This window comes from Magnolia sinica, chromosome 3 (assembly GCF_029962835.1).
Source record: "Magnolia sinica isolate HGM2019 chromosome 3, MsV1, whole genome shotgun sequence".
NCBI lineage: Eukaryota > Viridiplantae > Streptophyta > Magnoliopsida > Magnoliales > Magnoliaceae > Magnolia > Magnolia sinica.
This window is the reverse complement of record NC_080575.1, coordinates 20,571,432-20,595,972: the sequence shown is the minus strand read 5'-3', so window position 1 is coordinate 20,595,972 and position 24,541 is coordinate 20,571,432. Positions and strand designations below refer to the sequence as shown.

The 24,541-nt window shown below is 40.8% G+C and overlaps 1 pseudogene; it reads right to left on the bottom strand.

Moving 5' to 3' along the window:
- On the bottom strand, positions 1-21,985 carry LOC131239669 (uncharacterized; annotated as a pseudogene).
- Between the last annotated feature and the right edge of the window lie 2,556 nt (positions 21,986-24,541).

Genomic DNA, 24,541 nt, shown 5'->3' with positions numbered 1-24,541 from the left:
GACACCCAAAACGCAGCCAAAAGCAGCTGCTTAGACCAATTGCCTTATCAAAACAGATTCTGCTACTTGCTACAGTCGCATGAGCCACAGAATATGGAGGACAAAACCCAAGAGTCAAAAAAGAACTATTTTCCTTCTCCCCCACCTTATATCATCCGGTTCGTCAAACCATCTTCCAGCCAACAAAAAGTAGAAAAAGGCAAGAGCGTACATCCGATAGGGTTATAGAAGAAATACCACTCACAGTAAGTATGACTCGACGACAGTTCGGCCAAATTTCTCTTGAACATCCTTGGGAGTTTCTATCTACACAAGGAAAACATGCAATCAACCACCGTCAACATTCCGAAAAAAAGTAATAGTGAAGAAAGAAATGAAAGGAAAATGGGCAGCCTATCAGGAAAAAAATAAAATCACTTACAGCATTTAGAGCTTTAAAAAGGGCCTTAACAGTATTATGAGGATTCCTCGAACCAATGACCTGCTTACAAGGAATGGGATTAAAAGAAAACCCAAATTGTTGAAGGATGCATGCACACAGTGTCGGGGGTGGCAAAGTAGTACCTTTGACTAGACATTTTTGAAACCAGCCAAATGCAGGATGGTTTCAACCGTTCTGCTCGCTTTCATCCCTGTTCTTGTTGGAGCGGGCCAGAGGTATACCTGACAAAACAACAAGGCTCAGAATCAATGTTCCAGCAGTAGGAAAGCATTTGGGGATGTCCGAAAAATGGATAAAATGGGTTGGATGAACCTTGGTTTGCTTGTATTTTGTCTGTATTGCATGAGCAATCGTATGCTCTTCATATCTTTCCACATAATGAAGATTCTGGAAGCATTTTTCATATGCCTGTAAATTAGAAAACAAACTAATGGTACAGGTCATCAACTTTAGAAGACAATTCATGAAAATACAGCAAGGAGGATATGGAGGCAGGAGGAGGGGCATCTGAGGACCCATCTGGCAATCAAGGATTTAGATTAAAAAGGAGACAGCAGCAGTGTTGTTGCAGGTTGCAATACCATGATAGTGAGAGTGCTTAATAGAATAAAATTAAAGAAATGCTCCCCTGCTCTCTCCTAACACTGTTAAGTTACAGTGCTTCTGTAACACAATACATTATGGTGTGATGACTTGCATTAGGGTATGCAAATGGTCAATGGATCGTTTTGGAATTTGGACCATCCATTGGGTCCAGCCCACACCTCATGGGCCACAGGAAAAATCAAACGATCAGGTGATCTTATCCATTCAAAGTAACCTTCTTTTCATATTTGTCCATTTTCAAGGCCACAGATTGGATGGTTTGATCATCTGATCACAATGACCTTTAAAACCACGGACATCTCAAGTTAGGGCCACAACATTGATGATTGTTTCATGCTTGGACCTATTTTCTATAAAATAATTTTGACTGTCCATTTTGTATGCTATCAATCAGATGGTTAGGTGAGGGTTCGATTCTCCTCCTTCGCTTTACCTGATACACATGGTTGTGGGTGATTGCGTGTATCCGCAGGGATTAGTCTCACTTCAAAAAGAGGTGGGGACACCCTGTGTCTTCAAAAATAATAATAATAATAATAATCAGATGGTTAGGACCATCCAATTGTTTTGATTTTATTTTATTTTTTTGCTTGCTCCATGGCCTACGAATAGTGGACTGGATTGGACTGAATGGATGGTCAGGATCAATTGATTGGGTGTCCATGCCACCAAATCAAATGCAGCTCATGGCACTATAATTCACAATGCTATGAGAGCATTAAACTCTCGTTAGATGAACGCAATGATTTATTTTTTTAATCAATAACACCAAATGGAAATGAGAATCCATAATCAAAGAGTCACTCTTTTGCTGATGGATGAGCCACAATGCATAATTAACCACAAATAAGCTTGATTTCCCAATTAACAAGGACTTCAAATTTGAGCTGATATCTACAAATGCATCAAATAAATACCTTCTAGAGGGCAATGGGAATTGCTGGGCCTTTTCCTTTTGCAAAGCCCACAACTCCATGATAGTTGCCGCAAGCTAACATGGCAGTGTACTTGACCACTTGTCCTCCCTGAAACAGAAAGTGAAGAGAAAGATCACATACAATAGAGAAATGAATTTTATTCCTAAGAAAGAACCCAAATAAAAGAGAAAGGAGCATCACCTTTGTAACTTTGCAAGTCTGATTTACATTGATTAGTTTCACATCAAAACCCTGCCATTATTCCAGAAAAATTAGAAGTTCTCGAGAAGAATGACATACACAAAAGGTTGGTGCAACAAATGAATGACTTGCAGCTTAGATAAAAGGTTTCGTAAACAATGATAGAGAAAAATTCTGACGCAGAGCTTGTAAGCACAGGTGAAAAAGACTCATATCAACTAAAATGCAATGCAATTAAAGATGAAATAGATGGCTTCAGCAAACATCCATAATAGGAAGCATTAAGAGATAAAATGAAAGCAATTTTTGCCAGAGGGCTTCCACAGATGTGTATGTTGACAGTGGACTGTTGGCAAGTTAATCTTAAACAATCCACCCTCATAGGAAGCATTTTAAGTGCATAGATCTATGTTGACAGTGGACTTAGCAAGTAATATTTTTTCTTCTTCTTCTTCTTTTTGAACTTTGTTGGCAAGTTATCTTAAATCATCCATTACTTTCATATAGGGATGGCTAGGTGATGAGTGGACCAGCCATGTTGGCACCTGCTGCATGTGGAGAGGGTGCATATGGGGCTAGCATGCCCCTTCTTTACCAATAGGTCAACAAGATGATTTTTTTTTTTTTGTTTAACTATGAAAATTTTATTGCACAAAGGCCAAAAGCCAAAAGAATTACAGGAAAAGAAAAACCAAAGAAAAGAGAAACTACAACTACAAATCAGCCCAATTTACAGTAAACTAATCCGCCACAATTGCCTTAGATTCAATCGCCAATTCCATGACCAACTCTTTTGCCATATTGCAAACCTCCAAATAGATTCTTTAGCAATTTCTAAAGCAGCGATTATTTCTTTCCCACCATAGAACCCATATTCCAGCCAGAAGACAAGGATGCCATATTTTCTTCCCTATCTTACCTTTACCCCCCACCATGCCAAGACAAGAAGAATGAATCAATAGAACCTGGCATGACCCACTGAAAACCAAATTTTACAAGAAACCCCTCCCAGACCTTCTTAGCAAACTCACAATGAATGAAAGGATGATTCACCGATTCTTCAGCCTGAAAACACATGACACAATTTGGAAGAGATATTCCTCTCTTGTACAAATTGTCAACCATAAGCACTTTGTTCTTTCCCACTAACCAAGCCAAGGCGGCAACCTTCGGAGAAGCTCCAGATCTCGAGATATATGTTGTATGACTAACCTCAATGACATTTAGCCACCGCTAATCCTTTGATAAAAAGATTTTACTGAAAACCTGCCGGACTTTTCATCTAACCATATCATTGAATCAATTTGTGAAATCACCGGGCGAACCTTGCTCAACAACTCCAACAAACTCAACAACTCCAACTCATCCTCATTTAAATTACTCTTACTAGGAGGAGCCCAAATAACTCTCTCCATGAATGGAAAAACATGCCACCAACACACTTGCCTCTTGCGAAATCCCCACTAAAAGGGGAAACCCCTCCCTCAATTTTTTTATCCCCCAACCAAACATCCTTCCAAAATCTAATACCCCCACCATTACCCAAAGAAAAATCCACTCCTTCCTAAACCTTTTAGGTCAATGAGATGATCACCTCCAATTATTGAAACTTTCAATTCTGGCCCCAAACAAATTCCCTCATATCAGAATCAAGATAGGAAGTTTTTCCTATCCAAATTAGTCAAAGAAATGTGGGCTTTGTGAGAATCTTGCCTCATGGTGATTGACCAAACTGGAGAATTAATGTGGCTGTTTTGGATGTATAGAGCAGTTTATCGCTTGTCATTGCTTCTCAAGAACAGAATAGAAGGGTACAAAATTTATGCCACCTACTCCAAGCGAAGCTCACATTTCGCACTCATCATTCTAACAAAGCACTAGTTTGGATTCATGGAAGAAAAAACAGAGGAAACACCATCCCAAGAAACTATGGTCAAGGAAAAGATGTTTCCCCTTTGATGGTTTACAATAAGATTTTCTTGAAAAAACAAACCGTCATATCCAAATCTGTTTTTTGGCAAAACAGAATTTTCCATAGAAAATTTTATTGTAGACGGAAGGTGGCACACATGCGGCGCTTGAATATAGATTCTGGCGGACATTGGTACACCTCGGGCACTTAGTAGATGGATGGTGGCATGTGCACGTGGCACATTGGTACATTTGAGACATTCGCACAAGTGGGACGCATGAATATGGATGGTGGGACATGTTGGGCACTTGATGATGCTCAGTGGCACGTGGAGTGGAGCGCTTGTAGATGGATAATGGCACATGTGGCACATTGGTACAAGTGGAGTGCTTGAAGATGGATGGTGGTACATTGGTACAACTAGAGTGCTTGGAGATGGGTGGTGGCACATGTGGGATGCTCGGAGATGATGGTGGCACACGTTCCCATTGGAACATGTGGGGCAACTGAAGATGGGTGATGGGCCTGATGGCACATGTTGCACATTGGCACATGTGGGTGCTTGAAGATGGACAGTGGCATATGTGCCACATCAGTTCCATTCCTTAAACATTGGGAAACGACAGTTCTTATTTATGAGAAGGGAAGCGAAAATGGCTCAATTTGCCGGAATTGGCGTTCCTAGGAGAATCTGAAAACGACCAAGGGAAATGGCATTTCCATGGAAACAACATTTCCCAAAAAGCATTTCCACAAATCTAAACAGGTCCTTAGAAGGTGCTATGGCCCTTAGAAGGCATTCTAGTTTAAATTAAAGGAAAAGGTAAAGAAACCTTTGTGAGGGGGTACGATGCTGCAGCAACGAGTTATGGCATCCAACTAGAATTTAAGATAACAATATACCGACTGCTGAATTATGCAAGCAACAAAAAACTAATGGAATTCGAACTGAATAACAGAAAAGAAGGGAATGAAATTGTTGAAAGCCTAAAGACAGCAGAAAACTACATATAAAGAATGAAACATACATTAGTTAAGTTAGCTGTCCATAAGAAACATACAAAACAACAAATAAAAATTTGTACACACAAAAGTCAGAAAATTCTACGGTGTGAAGAATGAAGGCATGGTAGGAAGATGACTACACTTACTTTCCTGTAAAGAGGTCTTCTTTTCTTCTCCGTTAACTCGTGTCTCTCCTCTGCAACGTCTCTGATCTCCTCCTCTAGAAGCTTTCCTTTCTTTCCAAAAGTACAATCTAACTCAGCCAGCTTCTCCTCAAGTTTCTTGTCAATCGCATTGATCTTCTCTAACAAAATATCATCCTTCTCTTTCATGTCACTGAAATCCTTATCACCATCATCCCCAATACCCACCCCTGGAATGGCATGCCTTTCTTCTTCAATTCCAGCATCTTCAAGACGATCAACGGAAGGAACTTCTTCCTGCTGAATAACCCCGTAATTTGCAGGGTTATTAGGGTCGTAGGCCTCCTTCCACTCAACCAACCTCACAGCTCTATTCAGTTTCTGAAGAACCATGAATCTATCCTTGCCAGTGGCTTCTTTCAGACGGTTCAGCAGCTCACCAATAACCCTGTATTCCAACCGGAGTCGCAAATGTTTTTGCTCAAATCTGTCAATTTCCTTCATCCATTTGTATGCATCATCAACAGTTTCTGATGACAGGGGAAAAACAAATCAGGGGTTAATCAGAGCATGTAAGAGAAAAAATAATGCATGCGATTTTTTTCACAGGATGATAGAGTCCAAACCTGAAGCAAAAATATTTTTTAAAATGAACAAAATTTATTCAGATCATTTCAAGGGAAACAACAATCAAAATAGTCAGCATTCATATCCGACATGAAATTAGCATACGGTCTATCAAGGGATGATTGTGTCGGCCCACTACAATCATGTTTGTCGTATGAGCTCTAACCAAGTTACAGATAATGCTCTCTTGCAAAGAATTTGTTTGTCTGTAGATTTTGTATGCAGGCATCTCTATGTTAAAGGTGATTCTGAGACATCATCCATTGGAAGACAGACGTAAGTGTTGGCCAGGTGAAGATTTGAACATATGATCTATGAAACTAAGCTCTTCTACCAGTCTTCATGAGGCTACTCTGGACTCCAATGTGCTGGAAAAAAGAGGGTTTTCTAGCTCAGCAATTCAAGTTGGTCACGAGGTCCCATTGTCAGTGGAATTGGGTTCCTTTTTCCTTCGTGTTTATTTATGGTTTTCCATCATTTAGTGGTCTCTTGGCCTTCTTATTTGTAATCCTCTCTTTTTTCAACAAAATCCCACTTCTCATCCAAAGAGAAGAGATAAGTCTCTCTCTCTCTCTCTCTCTCTCTCTCTCTCTCTCTCTCTCTCTCTCTCTCTCTCTCTCTCTCTCTCTCTCTCTCTCTCTATCTCTCTCTCTCTCTCTCTCTCTCACACTCTCTCTCTCTCTCTCTCTCTCTCTCTCTCTCTCTCTCTCTCTCTCTCTCTCTCTCTCTCTCTCTCTCTCTCTCTCTCTCTCTCTCTCTCTCTCTCTCTCTCTCTCTCTCTCTCTCTCTCTCTCTCTCTCTCTCTCTCTCTCTCTCTCTCTCTCTCTATATATAATTTAAAAAAATGGCGCCGAAAAGATGTATATCCGAGCACAAATCGTCCTTTTTTTTTTTTGAGAATTAATAATTTTATTATTAAAAAAATAATAAATAAATAAATAAAGGCCAAAAGGGCATAATAGAATACAAACAGAAGTACACTCCTAACAAAGCAAGAAGAACGCAGGCATTAATAGATTTGAAGCTTGAAGCCCAATCTACCACCAAGGACTTTGCCTTTCAAATAACCCAATAAACTGATTCCTCATTCTCAAAATATCGTCTGTTACGCTCCCCCCATATGGCCCATAGACCAGCCATAACAGCTAGCTGCCAAACAACTTTTCCTTCTTTCCAAAGCGCACTTCCATGCCAAGAAGCCAAAAGAGACGTGGAGGACAGCATAACCCAACTCGCATTAAGAGAAGAGAGAAATGCATCCCATATCTTCCTAGCAAAGCTGCAATGAAGGAATAGATGATCCACGGATTCAGCATCCCGCATGCATGATAAGCAAACATTCGGAAGCACCATTCCCCTTTTTCGCAAATTATCCACCGTAAGAGCCCTACTTCTTTCCACCAACCATACAAAAGCAACCACCTTCGTCGGAGCACCATATTACCAAAACCAAAAATTGTGGCACAAGGGCAAAGTGGATGAGGAGATAAACCTATAAAAGGATCGAACCAGAAAACCATCCGAACCAGTACCTTTCCAGATCAGCGCGTCCACCTCCCCAACATCAACCTTAACATTATTTAATCTATCCAGGAGGGCGATAAAAAGATTCAACTTCATCTTTTGACAACCCTCTGCAACAAGGAGGCATCCACACTACCTCCTCTCCCCCTATAGAGAAGCGCCTATCCACAAAAATATTCTTATTTGGAGCCAACTGAGCTAAATTTAGGAACAGACCCTTAACAAATTATCCCCAACCCATAAATCCTCCCAAAACCAAATGCAAGTGTCAATCCCCACCTTAAAAGAAATAGCTTCTTTAAACTTTGGGGCCATCATATAAATAGCTTTCCAAATAACCGACACTTTGAATCTAGAAGAATCTTTGGGCCACCAACCTCCCGGCTTGGTTCCATATTAAGTTGTCAAAACATGTCTTCGAAGTTCGTTCTCCTACGTCGCAAACCACCATAGCCCCTTACCCAAAAGGGATGCGGATTGCATCCTACCCCAGCCCGGAAGGTAATTTGTCCGGGTAGGGCTCTTTGGGGCCCACCGTGATGTATGTGTTTTATCCACGCCGTTCATCACTTTTATCAGGTCATTTTAATTTATGATATTAAAAATGAAGGTCCACAGCTCCAGTGGACCACACCAAAGGAAGCTGCAATGATAATGACACCCATCGTTAAAACCTTTCTAAGAGCCACCGTGATGTTTTTTTACCATCCAACCTATTCATAAGGTCATGTAGAGGTGGATGAAGTGAAAAAACAAATATCAGCTTGATTCGAAACTTTTCCAGCTCCCAAGAAGTTTTTAACGATGGACGTTCAATACCAAATTTGTAGTCCAGTTAAGCCCTATACCTGCCTCATTTTTTGGCTTATACCTTAAAATGATCTAAGAAAAACAATGAACGGCGTGGATAAAACACTTACATCAATGTGGGTCCCACAGAGCCCTACCCAGACGGATTACCGTACGGGCGGGGGTAGGACGCAATCCGCGTCCGCCCAAAAGGGCATTGTTCATCGGCTCCAAGACCCACAATGGCACAACCAGCTGATGGGAAGGATCCACCCAAGCGTAAGCACCTTCAATCTAAGCACGAAAACTCAAACACATAGAAGAGAACAATTCCAAATATTTGATTCAATTCAAAGGTGCCTTGATACTACTCATCTCAAGCCCTTATATAAGCTTTGAAACGTACATATAAGGAAAACTCGTAATGTCATTGACAACCAATGACTTGTTACAAAAATGGAAAATAAATAAAAGGGATTTATGTAGTGGATTATTCATAGCCAGCTGATTGATTTTGCTGGCTAATTACCTAAATAGGCTAGCTACCTAAATAAGACGCTTTGGGCCACAACTGTTGGGCATGAGCTTAATGGGCCGGAGCCATAGATTGTGGGCACAAATCAGCCTGCATCAGTCCTCCCCCACTTTAAAGAACTCGATTTCGACGATTTAATGGCTTGATATTGCTCATAGAGGTCAAGATTCAAACGTTGGAAGTTAGTAGTTGTGATCCATGTATCATCGGAGAGAGGTTGTCCTTTGCCAACGGACAAGAAACTTCTGGTAACCACCTTGGCGCATAGAGATGATCTGGTTGTCGAGAACATCAATGATCGTGTCTGAAGGTGGTAAAATGGTTGAAAGTGTGATGCTTGTTCTTCAATACCATCGTTGGTATGGTGCCTATGATAAATGGAAAAATCTTCCACATTGAAAGTAAGATTGATAGGCAAATCTAGTGGGAGATCTAAAATATAAGCATTGGCACTAATCTTCTTTATGATTTTGAACAATCCTACATTGCGATGATGAAGCTTCTTCAAGGTACCGAGGGCAACCATTTAGGATGAATATAAGCCATAACCATGTCACATTCCGCAAATTCAACAAAGCAACGTCTTGTATCTGCATGTTGCTTATAACTTTCATTACTTGCAACAATATTGCGTCGAACTTCGTCATACACCTGCTGCATATGGCGGATAAAGTCATTAGCTTCTGCACTTGGTCCCGACTCTATAGGCAGAGGAACCAAATTGACTGGAAGACATGGTCATATACCAGTTACTGCTTTAAAAGGTGACATCCCTATGGACCTGCAGATTGAATTATTATAAGCAAATTCAGTCATGGGTATTACTAGGTCTCACGTAGCTATGTAATCGCGGACAAGACAATGTAATAACTTGCCTAAGCTATGGTCGACCACTTCTGTTTGACCATCGGTCTGAGGGTGGTAGGCACTAAAGAACTGAAGCTTGGTTTTCATGGTTGCCCAAAGAATTTTCTCGAAATAACTCATGAACTTGGTATCATGATTGGACATAATTAGCTTTGGAGGCCCATGAAGACAAACAACCTCTCGAAAGAATAATTGACCAATCTTGAGAGCTCCTGCTGTCAATGTTGTTGAATTGCATATGCGATCATGTGTTCGCATATGCGGTTGTACAATCGCATATGCGACCGCATTTATTTTTTTTCGAAAAAATTTTTACAAAAAAAAAAAAAAAACCAAGAAACTCAAGGGAACTTTCCTAAGTTAATAGATAACTAATTTTATATATTTAAAATACATTTAAGGGAAATAAAATCAATTACACAATGAATTAAAAATCAAGTCATCAACATTCAACAATATAGTTAACAAGTAAGAAGTAACAGCAAAATCAACAAGCTATTTATTTATTATTGTAGAAAATCAACAAGCTATGTTCCTTGAAACTTGAAAATGCTTGAATCTTGATCTTCCAACTTCCAAGAGAGAGGGAATGTAGGAGAGAGAGAGAGATTAAGACTGCTTGGAAATAGGAAAGGTAGAGAGAGAGGGAGAGAGAGAGAGAGAGAGAGAGAGATTAAGACCACTTGGAACTAAGAAATGTTAGAGAAGAAGAAAGTAAGAGAGTTTTGGGGTGAGAATATTGCAAGTGGAAGAGGTTTGGAAGCCTTTTTATAGGCAGAATTTTTTATTTTTTATTTTTTTGCAAAAAAATAAAAATAAAAAATTTAATGTGTCATGGCCAATTTGCGATCACATATATCGTATATGCAATCGCATATGCCACATATGTGAACTGCATATGGATATGCGCATATGTAGTTGCACATGACAACACTGTCTATTATATTCGACCATGGTATGAAATGGGTCATTTTTTAAAAATCGATCAACCACCACAAATGCTAAATCAACTTTCCAAACGGGTTTTGGGCAAACCAGGGACGAAGTCCATGCTGAGATCTTCCTACGGAGCATGTGGGATCAGCAATGGTTTATACAATCCATTGTTTTTCTTTTTACCCTTAGCAAGTTGACAAACCCTGTACAACTGGCAGATCTTTGCAACATCTGATTTTATACGAGGCCAAAAGTCTACATCTCCAACGAGAGCTAGGGTCTCATCACGGCCCAAGTGTCCACTATACCAACCGGCGTGTAACTCCCTCACAACATACTCGCAGATGGATGTATTAGGTAGGTAAAGTTGCATTCTCCAAAACAAGTAACCATCATGGATGCTGAAATGTGAGTGTCTCGCATGCTCTCCACTAAGAACACCAATATAAATATGTTTGAAATGCTTGTCGTCAGCATACTCACATCGTATCTCTTCAAACCCCATAACAATGACCGCCATCGATGACAATAGAGGCGCATGACAGGTTAATGCTTCAACAATCTGATTGTCCTTGCTAGCCTTGTGATGAATTACAAAAGAAAACTCCTGAATGTATGAGCTCGACTTGACAAACGAGCATTCATCTTCTGCTGAGAGTTTGGATGCTTGAATGCTTCATGATCAGAATATAAGACAAACTCCTTGCCAACCATATAGTGGCGCCAATACCATAAAGTCCAAACAACAGCATAAACCTCCAAGTCATAAGTGGAGTATCGCTACTTCGCATCAGAGAGCTTTTTGCTAAAGAAATCTATTGGATGGCCCTATGACTAAGAACTCTACCAATGTCGATGTTTGAAGCATTACAAGTCACCTCAAATACCTTCTCAAAGTCCAGTAGGCGTAAAACTAGAGCTTCGGTCATCTTACGTGTAATCTTATCAAACGCCCTTATTGATGCACTTGTCCACCAAAATTCTCCGTTTCATGCAATCAGTAATCAGAGCCATGATGCTGCTGAAGTTTCACACAAAACGTCTGTAAAATGCCATGGAAACTGCGAACTTAAGAGATAGTGGTAGGTGTCGGCCAATCAACAATGGCTTTCACCTTAGCGGGGTCCACGTCTACACCTTGTGACGAGACAATGTACCCTAAGAAGACCACTAATGTACTCATGAAGGTACACTTTTTTTAAGTTGATGTAAAAGCGCTCGCGACATAGGACTAAAGATAAGACTTAGGTGATTGAGGTGCTCTTTGCTTGACTAATTATAGATAAGAATGTCATCAAAATAAACAATGATGCAACAACCAGGTCATGACACACATAAAAGTGCTAAGCACATTTGTGAGGCCAAATGGCATAACTAGCCACTCGTAGAGGCCACCCTTCGTCTTAAATGTCGTCTTCCATTCGTCACCAGGTCGGATGCGAATTTGGTGGTATCCACTGCAAAGATCGGTCTTGGAGAAGACGGTAGCACCTGACATCAAGTCTCAACATATCATCAAGCCGAGGAATGGGGAAACGGTACTTCACTGTGATTTTATTAATAGCTTGGTTGTCGACACACATGCCCCAACTTTCATCCTTCTTGAGAGTCAAGAAGGATGGCAACGCACATGGGCTTAGGCTCTCTCAGATCTACCCCTTTTTAAGTAACTAGTCAACCTGACGCTTCAACTCAACGTGCTCTGTAAGATTCATCCAGTATGCTAGTAAGTTGGGTAAGGATGTTCCGAGAACCAAATTTATAGCATGTTAAATATACCACAGCGGAGGCAACTCCTTAGGCAAATCATCGAGGACCAAATCTTGGAAGTCATGCAGCATAGAGTTGACTTCATCAGGAATACGCTCATCTTGGTCAATAACAGCTCCTATACCTATTTTGTGACTAGAGCGAACATTACACATTTCTCCTTACTCTCTTCTTCGAACTTATGTATGGTGAGAACATGAGAGTTTGAAGGAGCAACCAATGTCAATGATGAGGGCGTACACGAGGAAGTTGATGTATGCTGCAACGGGCAAAGAAGGATACGATGACCTTGGTATAGGAAAATATGCGTGTTAGCTTCACCGTTGCTTTGTACCTTTGGGTCAAAGAGCCAAGGTCGACCAAGAAGGATGTGGGTGACATTCATTGAAATTATGTCACACAAAATATTATCCTCGTATGTGCCGATTTTAAATGATATCAAACACCTTCAAGCCACGGGTATGGTAGTGTCACCGACCCACGCAACCTTATATGGTTTTATATGCCTTTCAGTTGGCAACTTGAGCTTATCAATCATCTCTTGAGATATTGTGTTTATTGCATTGCTGCCATCAATGATCATGTTACATAACCTACCCTAGCATTTTACCCATACGGAAAACAATCGTCCGTCGCCAGTCTTCCTCTTCCTCCTCGATGGTGGTAAGGAGGCGGCGAATGATAAGAGTAGGGCCTTCATCCTCAGCTTCAACTGTAGTTTCAACAAAAGGATCATCTAGTTGTGATAAGTTCTACATAGGGTTGTTCCATCTCGATGTGCTCTATGTAATACTCATAGTCATCCGGTAGTACGGGTCCTCCTCATTACTGTAGTAAACTAGTAATGGAGGTTCCTGGCTTGTGGACACTCATTAGAAAAGGGCCAAATCTATCCGCAATAGTACTAATCAACATCTTGTCATTCTCTTCTGAGGGAAGGATTAAGATTAGGACATCGTCCCTTAGTGTCATGTCATTACACCGTTGATTGCTTTTGGTATGAATTTTGTGGTGAAGGCCGTAGCAAAGGTTGAAGTTGCCTTATAAGATAAGTTTGCATCTGCGGGTGCGGCTGAAAAGGGTGGGGAGGTGGTTAATAGCCCTGTGGTGGAATCCGATTGAGACGTGGATCCAGACTTTCTCGTGGAAGGTTCCCAAACCAGAGAACCAAAGCGACAGAGACTATGCTACTGCAGTTGTTGTTAAACTCGTTGAGCCTTCCGATGAACATCATCAACTGACTCAAAATCATACATGACCATCTCGCATTAGATCTCTTGACGTAACCCTGCCCGATAGCAGTTAGTTGTTATGCAGTTGTCTCTACAAGCTTATAATGGACAAAAAGCTCATTGAACTTTTCGGTGTAGTCAGCTATCGATAAAGTTCCCTATTTGAATGCAAGGAACTCCTTAAGAAGAGTATCCATGTAATCTGAAGGCAAATACTTACTTTCTGGCTTCTCCCTCATATTAGTCCACCTGGTGATAGCAGGACAACCCATAATGAGATTGTTGTCATCAATGCTTCGCCACCAGATTCTTATTGGGCCCTTCAACTTGACCTTGACAAAGGCCACTCGCTGGACATCATCCATGTCGTACTATATAAAATAATCTTCCAACATTGTAATCCAATCGACAAATGCCTTTGCATCAAGACAACCCGTGAAGTCCGAAACTTCAACCTATACTTTCTTGGGCATCTCTACCGCAGTGTCAGGGGCTCTCACTACAAAGAGTTGCATGAAGTCATAAAGTACCATTTTGATTCACCGAAGGTTCTAGTTGAAACCCTTGTTGTGGATCTGGATCACCATCAGGATCTCTAATAAGATCAAGTTGCTCACCATATTGTTCTACACGTAGTTGGTCAACGGTAGTTCCAAGCTAGCTACCCTTGCAAATAGCTCAGTGATGCGATTGTCTCATTGTTGATCGGTAAGCCTCCTTCAATAGACGTTACCACTACAAGTAGACATTGTGACGTCGGAAAGTAATGGACAGAATATATGGCAGTTTCTGGTTTAGAAGAGAAGATTGTTAATGGGTTGAGATTCTAGACTCTAATGGATTGAAATAGGCTGGATTATGGTTTTTAATGGTTGAAATGGGGATTGGATTTGGATCAGAATATTGCTGACTTTTTTTTTTTCAATGGGGATGGAATGAGCTGATTTTAGCTTTTTCATGGGGCTGGGTTTTTTTTTTCTTTTTTTCTTTTTCTTGGGGGGGCGGGTTTAATGGGTTCGAATGGGGCTGATTTTGGAGTTTTGATGATCTGGACTAGGGCTGATTTTGGAGTTTTAACGGGTTGGAATGTGGCTGATTTTGAGGGCTTTAATAGGTTGGAATAGAGGTAGATGGCTGCCAAATTTTCGACAAATTCTCCCCTTGTCAATTGGACTTTTGGGCTTTGTAAAAGAAAAAAAAAAAAAAAAGGTGAATGGGAGTTGGAGGGATGGATGCACTGAAGAAAATAAAGGAAAAGAGGCAGAATCTTATGATTAAATAATCTGAAAATAATAATATCAAGATTATTGTTGATCTAGGACTTCACCCCAGCCGTTGGGACCTGCTCTGATACCAAACTAGCACAGCTAGCGGTTGGGAAGTATCCACCCAAGCGTAGGCACCTTCAATCTAAGCACGAAAACTCAAACATATAAAGGAGAACAATTCTAGAAATTTGATTCAATTCAAAAGTGCCTTGATACTACTCATCTTAAGCTCTTATATAAGCTTTGAAACGTACATATAAGGAAAACTCATAATGTCATTGACAACCAATGACTTGTTACAAATATGAAAAATAAATAAAAGGGATTTGACGAATGGACTATTCATAGCTAACTGATTGATTTTGCTAGCTAACTACCTAAATAGGCTAGTTAGGCAATGCAGACCACAGGGCGCAGCTAGTCAATATTATTCAAAAAAAAAAAAATTGGATTAGGGACGCAATGGGCCACATCGGCAAGGACATCGGGTTATCTTTTGGCGACTACCCAGAAGATTTCGTAACCCTCTTTCATTGTATTGAATCTTGTGGCCGACCCTTGACAACTTCTAGATCTCCAAAACAATCTCTTATGAAGACAGCCACCAACAAGGAACTTCTCAATCTTCAGTCTAGGGCCAACTACTCCAAAGGGGACTATCTGGGCAATGTCAAAGGAGGACAACGGAGCAAATCAGTTTCTTAGATGAAGATTCTATCCTGTGCTAGAATGTAAGAGGGGTGGTATCCAGTCAGAAGAGAAGGATCATTAAAGACATCTCAGGTCGAAGCAAGGTTGACGTTATTTGCTTCCAGGAGACGAAGGTCCAAAATTTCAACGAAAGGTTAATGGCGACATTGTGGAAGAAAAAAGAGGTGAAGTGGGTGACTTTAGACGCAATTAGAAGTAAAGGGGGCATCGTGATGGCGTGGAAATCTTCAGATTGGACTCTAGAAAATTCTTGGGCCAAAACTTTCTCTGATTCCATTATCCTCAAAGAAGTATGCTCTGATTTCAAATGCCTGATCACTTCTGTTTACGGTCCGAAACAAGATGATAGTAGAAAGATATTTTGGGAGGAATTGGATGCGACTAGACTGCAGTTCAGTGAATCGTGGTGCATAGGGGGCGATTTCGATATTACTCGATATGTGGAAGACAAATCCAATGGAAGGAATCTCTCATCCACTATGCGTTCCTTCTCTCAATGGATCGACTCTCAAGAATTGGTGGACCTCCCACTGATAGGTTCCAAATTCACTTGGTCTAATGGTAGGGCTGATCCGATTCTCACAAGGTTGGATTGCTTCCTCGTTTCGATTGATTGGATTAATGCTTTTCCCCTTGTTTCGCAATCCCTTCTACCAAAGCCTACGTCAGATCACAGCCCGTTGCTTCTGGATGCAGAGATTCAAAACTAGGGACCTAAGCCTTTTAGCTTCGAGATCTTGTGGATGAAGATTGAAGGCTTTCATCAAATAATTAAAGAGTGGTGGTCAGGACTCAAAGTAGAAGGGTATGCGGGTTTCAGGTTATGTAGAAAATTGAAACTTCTCAAAGAGAACATTAAGGGGTGGAAAGCGGTGGAACTTAGGAAAAGGAAGATAGAAATGACCGAAATCCTTCATGAGCTGCAATTGATTAATCGCAATGCTGAATTTAATCAAATGTCCTCGGATATTTGGTCCAGAAGATTACAGTTAATCCAAATTTACACAGCAAGGGTGATGAAAGACAAAATTTCCTAAAGATAAAAATCTAGAACAAAATGGATTAAAGGAGACAAAAACACAAAATATTTCGACAGCATTACAAGCGCCTGCGTTAGAAACAACAAGATTAACAGTCTGATGGTGAACGGGGTTAGATCAGAGGATAAGGACCAAATTTATGCTGAAACAGTCTGTTTTTTCTCCAAACTGTTGCACAACGAAGGTTGAACAAGTCCTAAACTCGATCTACTGTACTTCGATCATATATCTGAAGTGGATGCCAGGGCCATTGAAGCTGATCTCTCCTAATGAAGTAAAAAGGGCAGTTGATGCGCTGGGTGGTGATAAGGCTCCTGGGCCCGATGGTTTTCCGATAAATTTTTTTCAAGCATTCTAGGAAATGTTAAAAGATGTTATAGCGTTTTTCAATTAATTCCACGATCGAGGTCGGGTAGCCAAAGATTTGGGGGCTTCTTTCATCAGACTTATTCCTAAGATTCCAGGAGCAAATTCATTAAAAGACTTCAGGCCGATTAGTCTTCTTGGCAGCCCATATAAAATCTTGGCTAAAGTCTTAGCGTCCTGACTAAGAGGGGTGTTGGACAACATTATTTCTGACAACCGAAGTGCGTTTATTCTGGGTAGGCAAATTATTGAAACTTATGAATGCTTGGACTCAAGCCACAAATCTGGTTTGAAGGGTCTTCTTTGCAAGCTCAAGATAGAGAAAGCTTATGACCACGTAGACTAGAATTTCCTTCAATATATGTTACATCGTATGGGCTTTGGAGTGAAGTGGAATGGTTGGATGAAGGAATGTGTTGAGACTGCTCAACGAATCTCCGAAAGGGTTCTTCAGTGCTTCCCGAGGCCTTCGTCAAGGGGATCCCCTATCCCCTTTTCTTTTTCTCATAGTTGGGGAAGCCCTTTCTAGGATGCTGAGAAAAGGGCAAGATGAAGGTATCATTAGCAGCTTTAAGGTCAAAGGCATGAGTTTTCAGATATCTCACATCCAGTTTGCAGATGACACGCTCCTTTTCTGCGAGGCAGACTTTGATAAAATCAACAACTTATGTACTATAATCCGATGTTTCGAGGCAACTTCAAGGCTCAAAGTTAATCTCGAAAAATCGAAGATGTTTGGCGTAAATATGGAGGAAGAAGAATTACGTAAGTTCACAGATTTTTTCCAGTGCTCCATAGGCAGTTTGCCTACTATTGTTGGTCTCCCCTTGTGTGTGGGCAAACCCTCAAGGTTTTTATGGGACAAAGTCATAGTCAAATTTGAAAAATATTTAGCCAGATGAAAGTGCAAATATTTGTCTTTAGGCGGTCATCTTACGTTTGATTAAATCGATGCTATCGAATCTGCCCCTTTACTTCATGTCCCTCTTCAAATGTCCGCCTTCTCCTTGCAACTCTCGAAAAACTCATACGTGACTTTCTGTGGCATGGGCAAGAAGAGAAGAAGAAATTTCATCTCAATGGAATGGAAGGAGGTCTGAAAACACATGAAACAGGGTGGCATGGGAATCAGGGATCTCAAAAGGAAGAATCGTGCTCTTTTGGGTAGCTAGATTTGGAGGCTAGGAGCAGAATAAGGGACTCTATGGAATTCTCTAATCAAGAGCAAATACGGCCGAGCAAAGGGTGGCTAGTGGATGAAGGACTCCTCAACTTATAGAGCCTCTTCCGTATGGAAAGACATCCTATCTGTTAAACAGGATGTTTTCAAAGGTATCGGTTTTGTCATCGGAAATGGAGTTGAAATCCGATTTTGGGAAGACATTTGGACAGGGGAAATGGCACTAAAAGAGAGATTCCGCAACATTTTTCGTCTTGCCCTAAGTGAGACATTTCGATAGCAGAATGCTATTCTTTTAGTGGGGATGATATAGTTTGGAACCCCTAATGTCGCAGAAATCTTCAAGATTGGGAGCTCGAAGAATTCTTGGCTCTCCTTCGATGTATCAACAGCAACAAGATAGACAAGTTGGGTGTAGATTGGATCGAGTGGAGACTGGACAGATCTGGAAAGTTCTTAGTTGCTTCATTATACACTTCCCTTGGCAGAAGCAACTCTTCTTCCATTGCTTCATTGACTGCTCAGGTTTGGAAGAAAAAAGTTCCTCCCAAGATAGCTGCTTTCGGATGGTTGGTCGGCAAGAAGAAAGTTCTGACTATTGGTAACCTAAAAAAAAAAAGGAATGATTCTCACAAATGTTTCTCTGTTGCATGGATAATGAAGAATCAGTCAATCACTTGTTCATTCATTTCCCTTTCTTCATCAGTGTGTGGTCAACAACCTTAAAATCTTTTCATATTTCCTGGGTTTCTCCTGATGCGACGGACCAGCTTCTCCAAGCATGGCATGGTCCTTCTTTTGGCAAGGAAAAGAAAACAGTGTGGAGAATGGCCCTATTGGCAGTTTGGAGGTCTATATGAGAAGAAAGGAATGGGAGATGCTTTAACGACATCTCTAATTCGGCGGATTCAGTGCTCCCTAGAGTCCAGCATTATATAGCTGAATGGGCCTCCATTTTCATTAACCTTCAGGGCTGTAACTTGTTCTGTAACTGAGGGCATTCACCTCGCTATCTCAGCGAGTTTTATTCTCTATTTCTGCTTTCTGTTTTTTGTTTTCTTGTTTGTTTATTTTTCTTTTTCAATAACGTAAACGTTACCTCTCAAAAAAAAAAAAAAAAGGCTAGCTACCTAAATAGGAGGCTTGGGCCTCCTTGTTGATGGGCCTGGCCAATGGATCATGGGCCCAGATCAGCCTGCATCAAGCAACTCGTGTCAGCTACTTTCCCGTTCTAAAGGAAGTCGCGTCTGAGTTTTTCAAGCTCTTCCAACAGTGATTTTCAAGCACAAGTCAAATTCTACGCATTACCAAATGAGAAATTGAAAAAACACAAATCAATTTTCTTATTTCACAAGTAGCGCACTGTGCAACCAAAGAGCAAAATTCAATGAAATCAATGTGTGAAGCTAATAAAGCCTGGAACAACACAAATACAAGATGTGTGGATGGGATGATCCCTGTTAAAGTTTAAATTTCCCAGAATTTTTCATTTGGCCTTGGATCCTTCTGTTTTGGTTGTTGACAACTACTCCCGAGGGGCGGTGGTATGGGAGCCTCCATGTAGGCATTTCCTTTGGGATGACAAAATTGAGGAATGAGCGAATTCATCTTTTCATCCCGGATCCATCTGAGCAGGATAAAATGGTGTGGACAGCTGACAAATCGGGGATGTTCTCAGTCAAGTCCTTCTATTCCCTCCTAAGAGAGAGTATTCATCAACGTAAAGTTAGGAGCACAAGCTCTATTTGGTCATACAAAGTCCCCCCAAAGATAGTGGCATTCGGGTGGTTGGTTGGTAGGAAGAAAGTCCTAACTATTGATAATATCCGGAAAAGAGCTATGATCATCCCAAATGTATGCAACTTGTGTATGCATAATGAGGAGTCGGTGGACCATCGTTTCCTGCATTGCCCGTTCGTTAGACAGGTTTGGGCGGATATGCGTGACTGCTTCCAAATGACATGGGGCACCCTAGTGTCGGTGGACTGTTTGCTTCATGCTTGGCATGGATGTCTTGGGGCAGCAAAGAATCTGATTTGGAGAATGGCTTTGCTCGGAATTTGGTGAGCCATCTGGGAAGAAAGAAACAATAGGTGTTTTAATAATTCCATCCAGTCAGCAGTTGGTATTTCTTTCTCAAAGGGCGAGAGGGCTGGTCATAGAATGGGCTAGCGCTGTTTTATCTTTAAAGGGATCTAATCTGGATTTCCTTGGGTAATTTGGGTCGCCTCCTTGGCGCCCCTTGTTTGTTGTATTTTCTGTTTTTCGTTTAATAAAAGATCCCGTTTTCTCTACAAAATGCAAAACCCGGGACAGTAACAAGCAAGGGGCAAAAAAGAACCATTTCTAAAATGACAACACTAACATACAATCCATGGATTCAAACTAGACAAACAAAGCTGATGTAATGCTTTTCTTGAGGTCCCTCTACTTTTTTTGAGGCAATATGTAATACTTCGTGTCAACTATGGATGTTTTCGATTAAACCCATATTCTATACATGTGAGGCCTACTTTCAGTGATCCACACCATTCATCCATTGGACCAATCCTATACATCCAATAACATCCCTACATGTAAGAAGTTAGAACATATAGCCAATGGTCCACACGAGAAGTGCAACATCCCTCTATAGGATTGGTGGGATAGTTCAAAGGCAGAGATCTTTTGCTGATAACCATCCACGGTGGGCCCATTGGCTGAACTATCCAAGTCACTGAAAAACGTCCCTCCAAGGAATGCTGCCCCATTGAAAGCAGCCATGATCTGGACCAAGAACTGAATAATACCTCATGCTTGTAGATATAGAACCAAAGAAACTATTTACCATTGAAAAAAAAAAAATCCAGCAGGAGAATCCAATAGAAAAATAAATGTAATTACGTTACCACAGAAAGGAAAGGAAACCCATTACCAGACTCAACAAAGTTCTTGAGCAGATCCTCATGCTTCTTGAACTTCTCCTTAAACTCATTGGCCTGCTTCTTAATGGCATCTGGTGAAAACCTCTCATCGTCCTCATCGCTATCAGAATCTGTGGGCTCCTCAAACTTATCGAAGTGCCCAGAATCCTTGACCTTCTTCTTCTCGAGCTTCTTTATCAGCGGACCCACACCCATGTAATCCTCATCATCCTCATCGTCGGCAAGGATCATCTCCCTCTTAACGTAGTCAAGGAGCTCCCGGACTGACTGGTCAGAAGCGAAAAATGCCTGCTTCGACGAGAAAAAACGAGCGGACGGTCGAGATCGAATGAATTCCAAGATGGGTTTTCGAGAATGGGGGAATTGTGAGCGGGAAACAGGAAGAGAGGAGAGGTTTCTCGAGAAAAAGATGGGATTTTTGTTCCAAAGGAGTCGAGCCCAAGGTCCTTTGGATTTGGTGATTGCTGCCATTGCCAGGATTTAAAAAAGAAAAATTAAAAAAAAAAAAAAAAGAGGAGAGGATTTTTCTAAGGGCCTGTTTGGATGGCTGTAAGTTGGGTAAGTGGGAAGTGACTTACAGGGAAGTCACTTACAGGTGGTGTTTGGGGGAGAAAATTCATCTGTAAGTAACTTACAGCCTGTAAGTCACTTACAGGCAAATCTACCAAAAAACTGCGGGGCGATGGGGGTGAGAAGTCACTTCCCTGTAAGCCACTTACAGGCTCAACGGTCGGATTTTTAAAAAGAAGGGAAGATGAAGAAACGCACTCTCCGGCTCTCCCTCTCTGCAGTCTCTCGCTGTCCCTCTCTGCAATCTCTCTCCGTCTGCAACGACCGCCCTCCGTCTCTGCAATCTCTCTTTGTCTGCAACGACCGCCCTCCCTCTCTGCAATCTCTCTCTGTCTGCAACGACCACCCTCCCAATCGGCAATCTCTCTGTCTGCAACGACCGCCCTTCCTCTCTACTCCTCCCCAAAACGGTACCGTTTGATCGCAGTGTTTCCTTTTCTGCTTTGAAACGGGAGTGGAGTACGCATGCTCACCTGTGCACGTTCGCACGTGCTATCCTTTCCACACGTGTCATGTCACTCTAATCCGAACGGTTCATGTGATGAAAAATCCCATTAAACCCCTAGGAACTAATTTTCACCCTGATATAAAACTCCAGTGGGCCATAGAAAAGTAATATAAAAATCGAGCGAGAAAACTGTTTTCTTTCTACATGGCCCACAAAAATTTTGGATCAATGTAAAAGTTGGGCTGTGGGTTTCATGGGATGCTTCATCACTTGGACCATTCAGATTTTATAATAACATTACGTATTATGAGTTCTCAAAAAGTTCTCTGCGTACTGAGTAAACCCTGTGGATCCACCGTGATTTATGTATTTGATCCAACCCATCCATCCATTTTAATAGTAAACTCAGTGGATGGTTTAAAGTAAGACATGTCGAGTAGTATATACACGGTGGTACGATGTACACTCATTAGATGGCTAGTTTGTCTGACGGAGGTTACATTTATTCATGATCCATTCATAGTGCATAAGAAATATGATCTGGATCACTAGAAGGTGGGTCCACCTACATCGTATGCTACTTACATAATGTGTTGCTGCTGTCGCTTGAGAACAAACAGCCAATTTACCTTCAAATTTTCATATGTTTTTTTCAAGTTAAAAATACTACAGAACGAGTGTATACTCATTGTAGGATGATCTAAATCTCATGTGAACCCCACCATAGAAACAGTTGTAACTAGTTTAATGATCCCATGGGCTGTTTGCCTATTTCTAATGGTGTGGTCCACCTAAGATGGATTCTTTTTATACATTTATTTATTAATATATTAAGGTGGGCTGTATATTGATTCTTTTTATGCATTTATTTATTAATATATTAAGGTGGGCCTAGGTCGGACAAATCTTATCCTAAAATGCTCCCTTGGATTCTTTTAATGCATTTATTTTTTAATTTTTATTTAATTATTTTCATACATTTGGATTCTAAAAATTGGACGGTAATGATAATTCTGATTTTGTTATATATGAGCCATTTATGCTTTATGGTATGTATTTCATCCACTTTTATAGCCCACTTAATAATTAGCTTGGCCTAAGAATTAGCTTAAACATTTATCTTGATGGGCGTAGTAAAATTACATATTTAATCTCATGCATTTTTATATGATCATAACATTTCGAAACAACTCCCTAATCCAAGTTCTACTAGATATGAATATACAATTTTTTACCTATACGTAACTTACAGGTTATCCAAACAAAAAAACTAACCTACTTATAAGTGACTTACAAAATACATCCAAACAGATTACCTATAAGTAACTTTCGCTTGTAAGTAAGTCACTTACAACTTAAAAGAACTTACAGGCATCTAAACAGGCCCTAAGCCATGAGATAAGGATTTTTTCCCATTTTTTTCTTTTTTCTGTTTTTCAAGAAATGCTAGAAAGAGATCGAGAGAATGAGATTTGGTAGCGTTTGGATGGGATTTTTCTCATTCTGAATTTGATTTGAGAGAGAGAGACTGGTGATGGGAGAAGAGAGGATGGACAAAGCTTGAAAACTAGAGCTGGGCATCGGACCGAGTCGAATCGGATTGGGCCCAACTCGACCAGATCCGAGTTCTGCATGGCCTGCCCCGAACTCGGTCAGATCTGGGACCGAGCTCAGGTCCTCTAATTCAATCCGATCCTAAATCTTGCTGATCTGGACCGATCCGAGTCCGACTCAGTCAAGAAAACCGAGTCGAATCGGGTTGGGCAAGGTTCGGGTCGTCCATTTTTGTCAACGATGTGGAAATCATTATTCTCACTGTTTCTTATGGTGAGATCTACTTGATCATTAGATATACTTAAAATTTAGCATCAATCCCTTAAATGATCTGAAAAAACTGATGGACGGTGTGGATAAACTAAAAAGAATTTAAGACGGGCCCCACATAGTTTACTCAATGTACAAAATATCTCCCTGCGAAATCAGCTTCTTGAAGAAGATTTGTATCGGATTGTGTACCGAGTAACTCAGTACAGTAAGCGTACTGAGTAAACTCCATGGGCCCCAGTGGCATTCATGCATTTTATCCACTCCATCCATCTCTTTTGAAAAATAATTTTAGGGCATTTCCCAAAAATGGAGTATATCCAAACCTCAAATGGACCACACCACCAGAAACAGTGTGAATTGAACATCTACCGTTGAAAAATTCTTGGTGACAACAGAGGGTTTAGATCAAGCTGATATTTGTGTTTTCCCTTCATCCATGTCTTTCTGATCGTATGAACAGGTTGGATGACAAATAAACATCACTGGGGGCCTTAGAAAATTTTCAACGATTGAAATCAATACTTCCACCTTTTCCAGTGGTATGGTCCACTTGAGCTTTGTATATGCATCAATTTTGGGTTGAACCCATAAAATGATCTGGCAAAACGAATGGACAGTGTGGATGAACTAAATGCATTCGAGGTGGGCCCAACTTAGTTTACTGAGCGTAGTAACTCAGTGCGCTCCAAGAAGTACTGCAA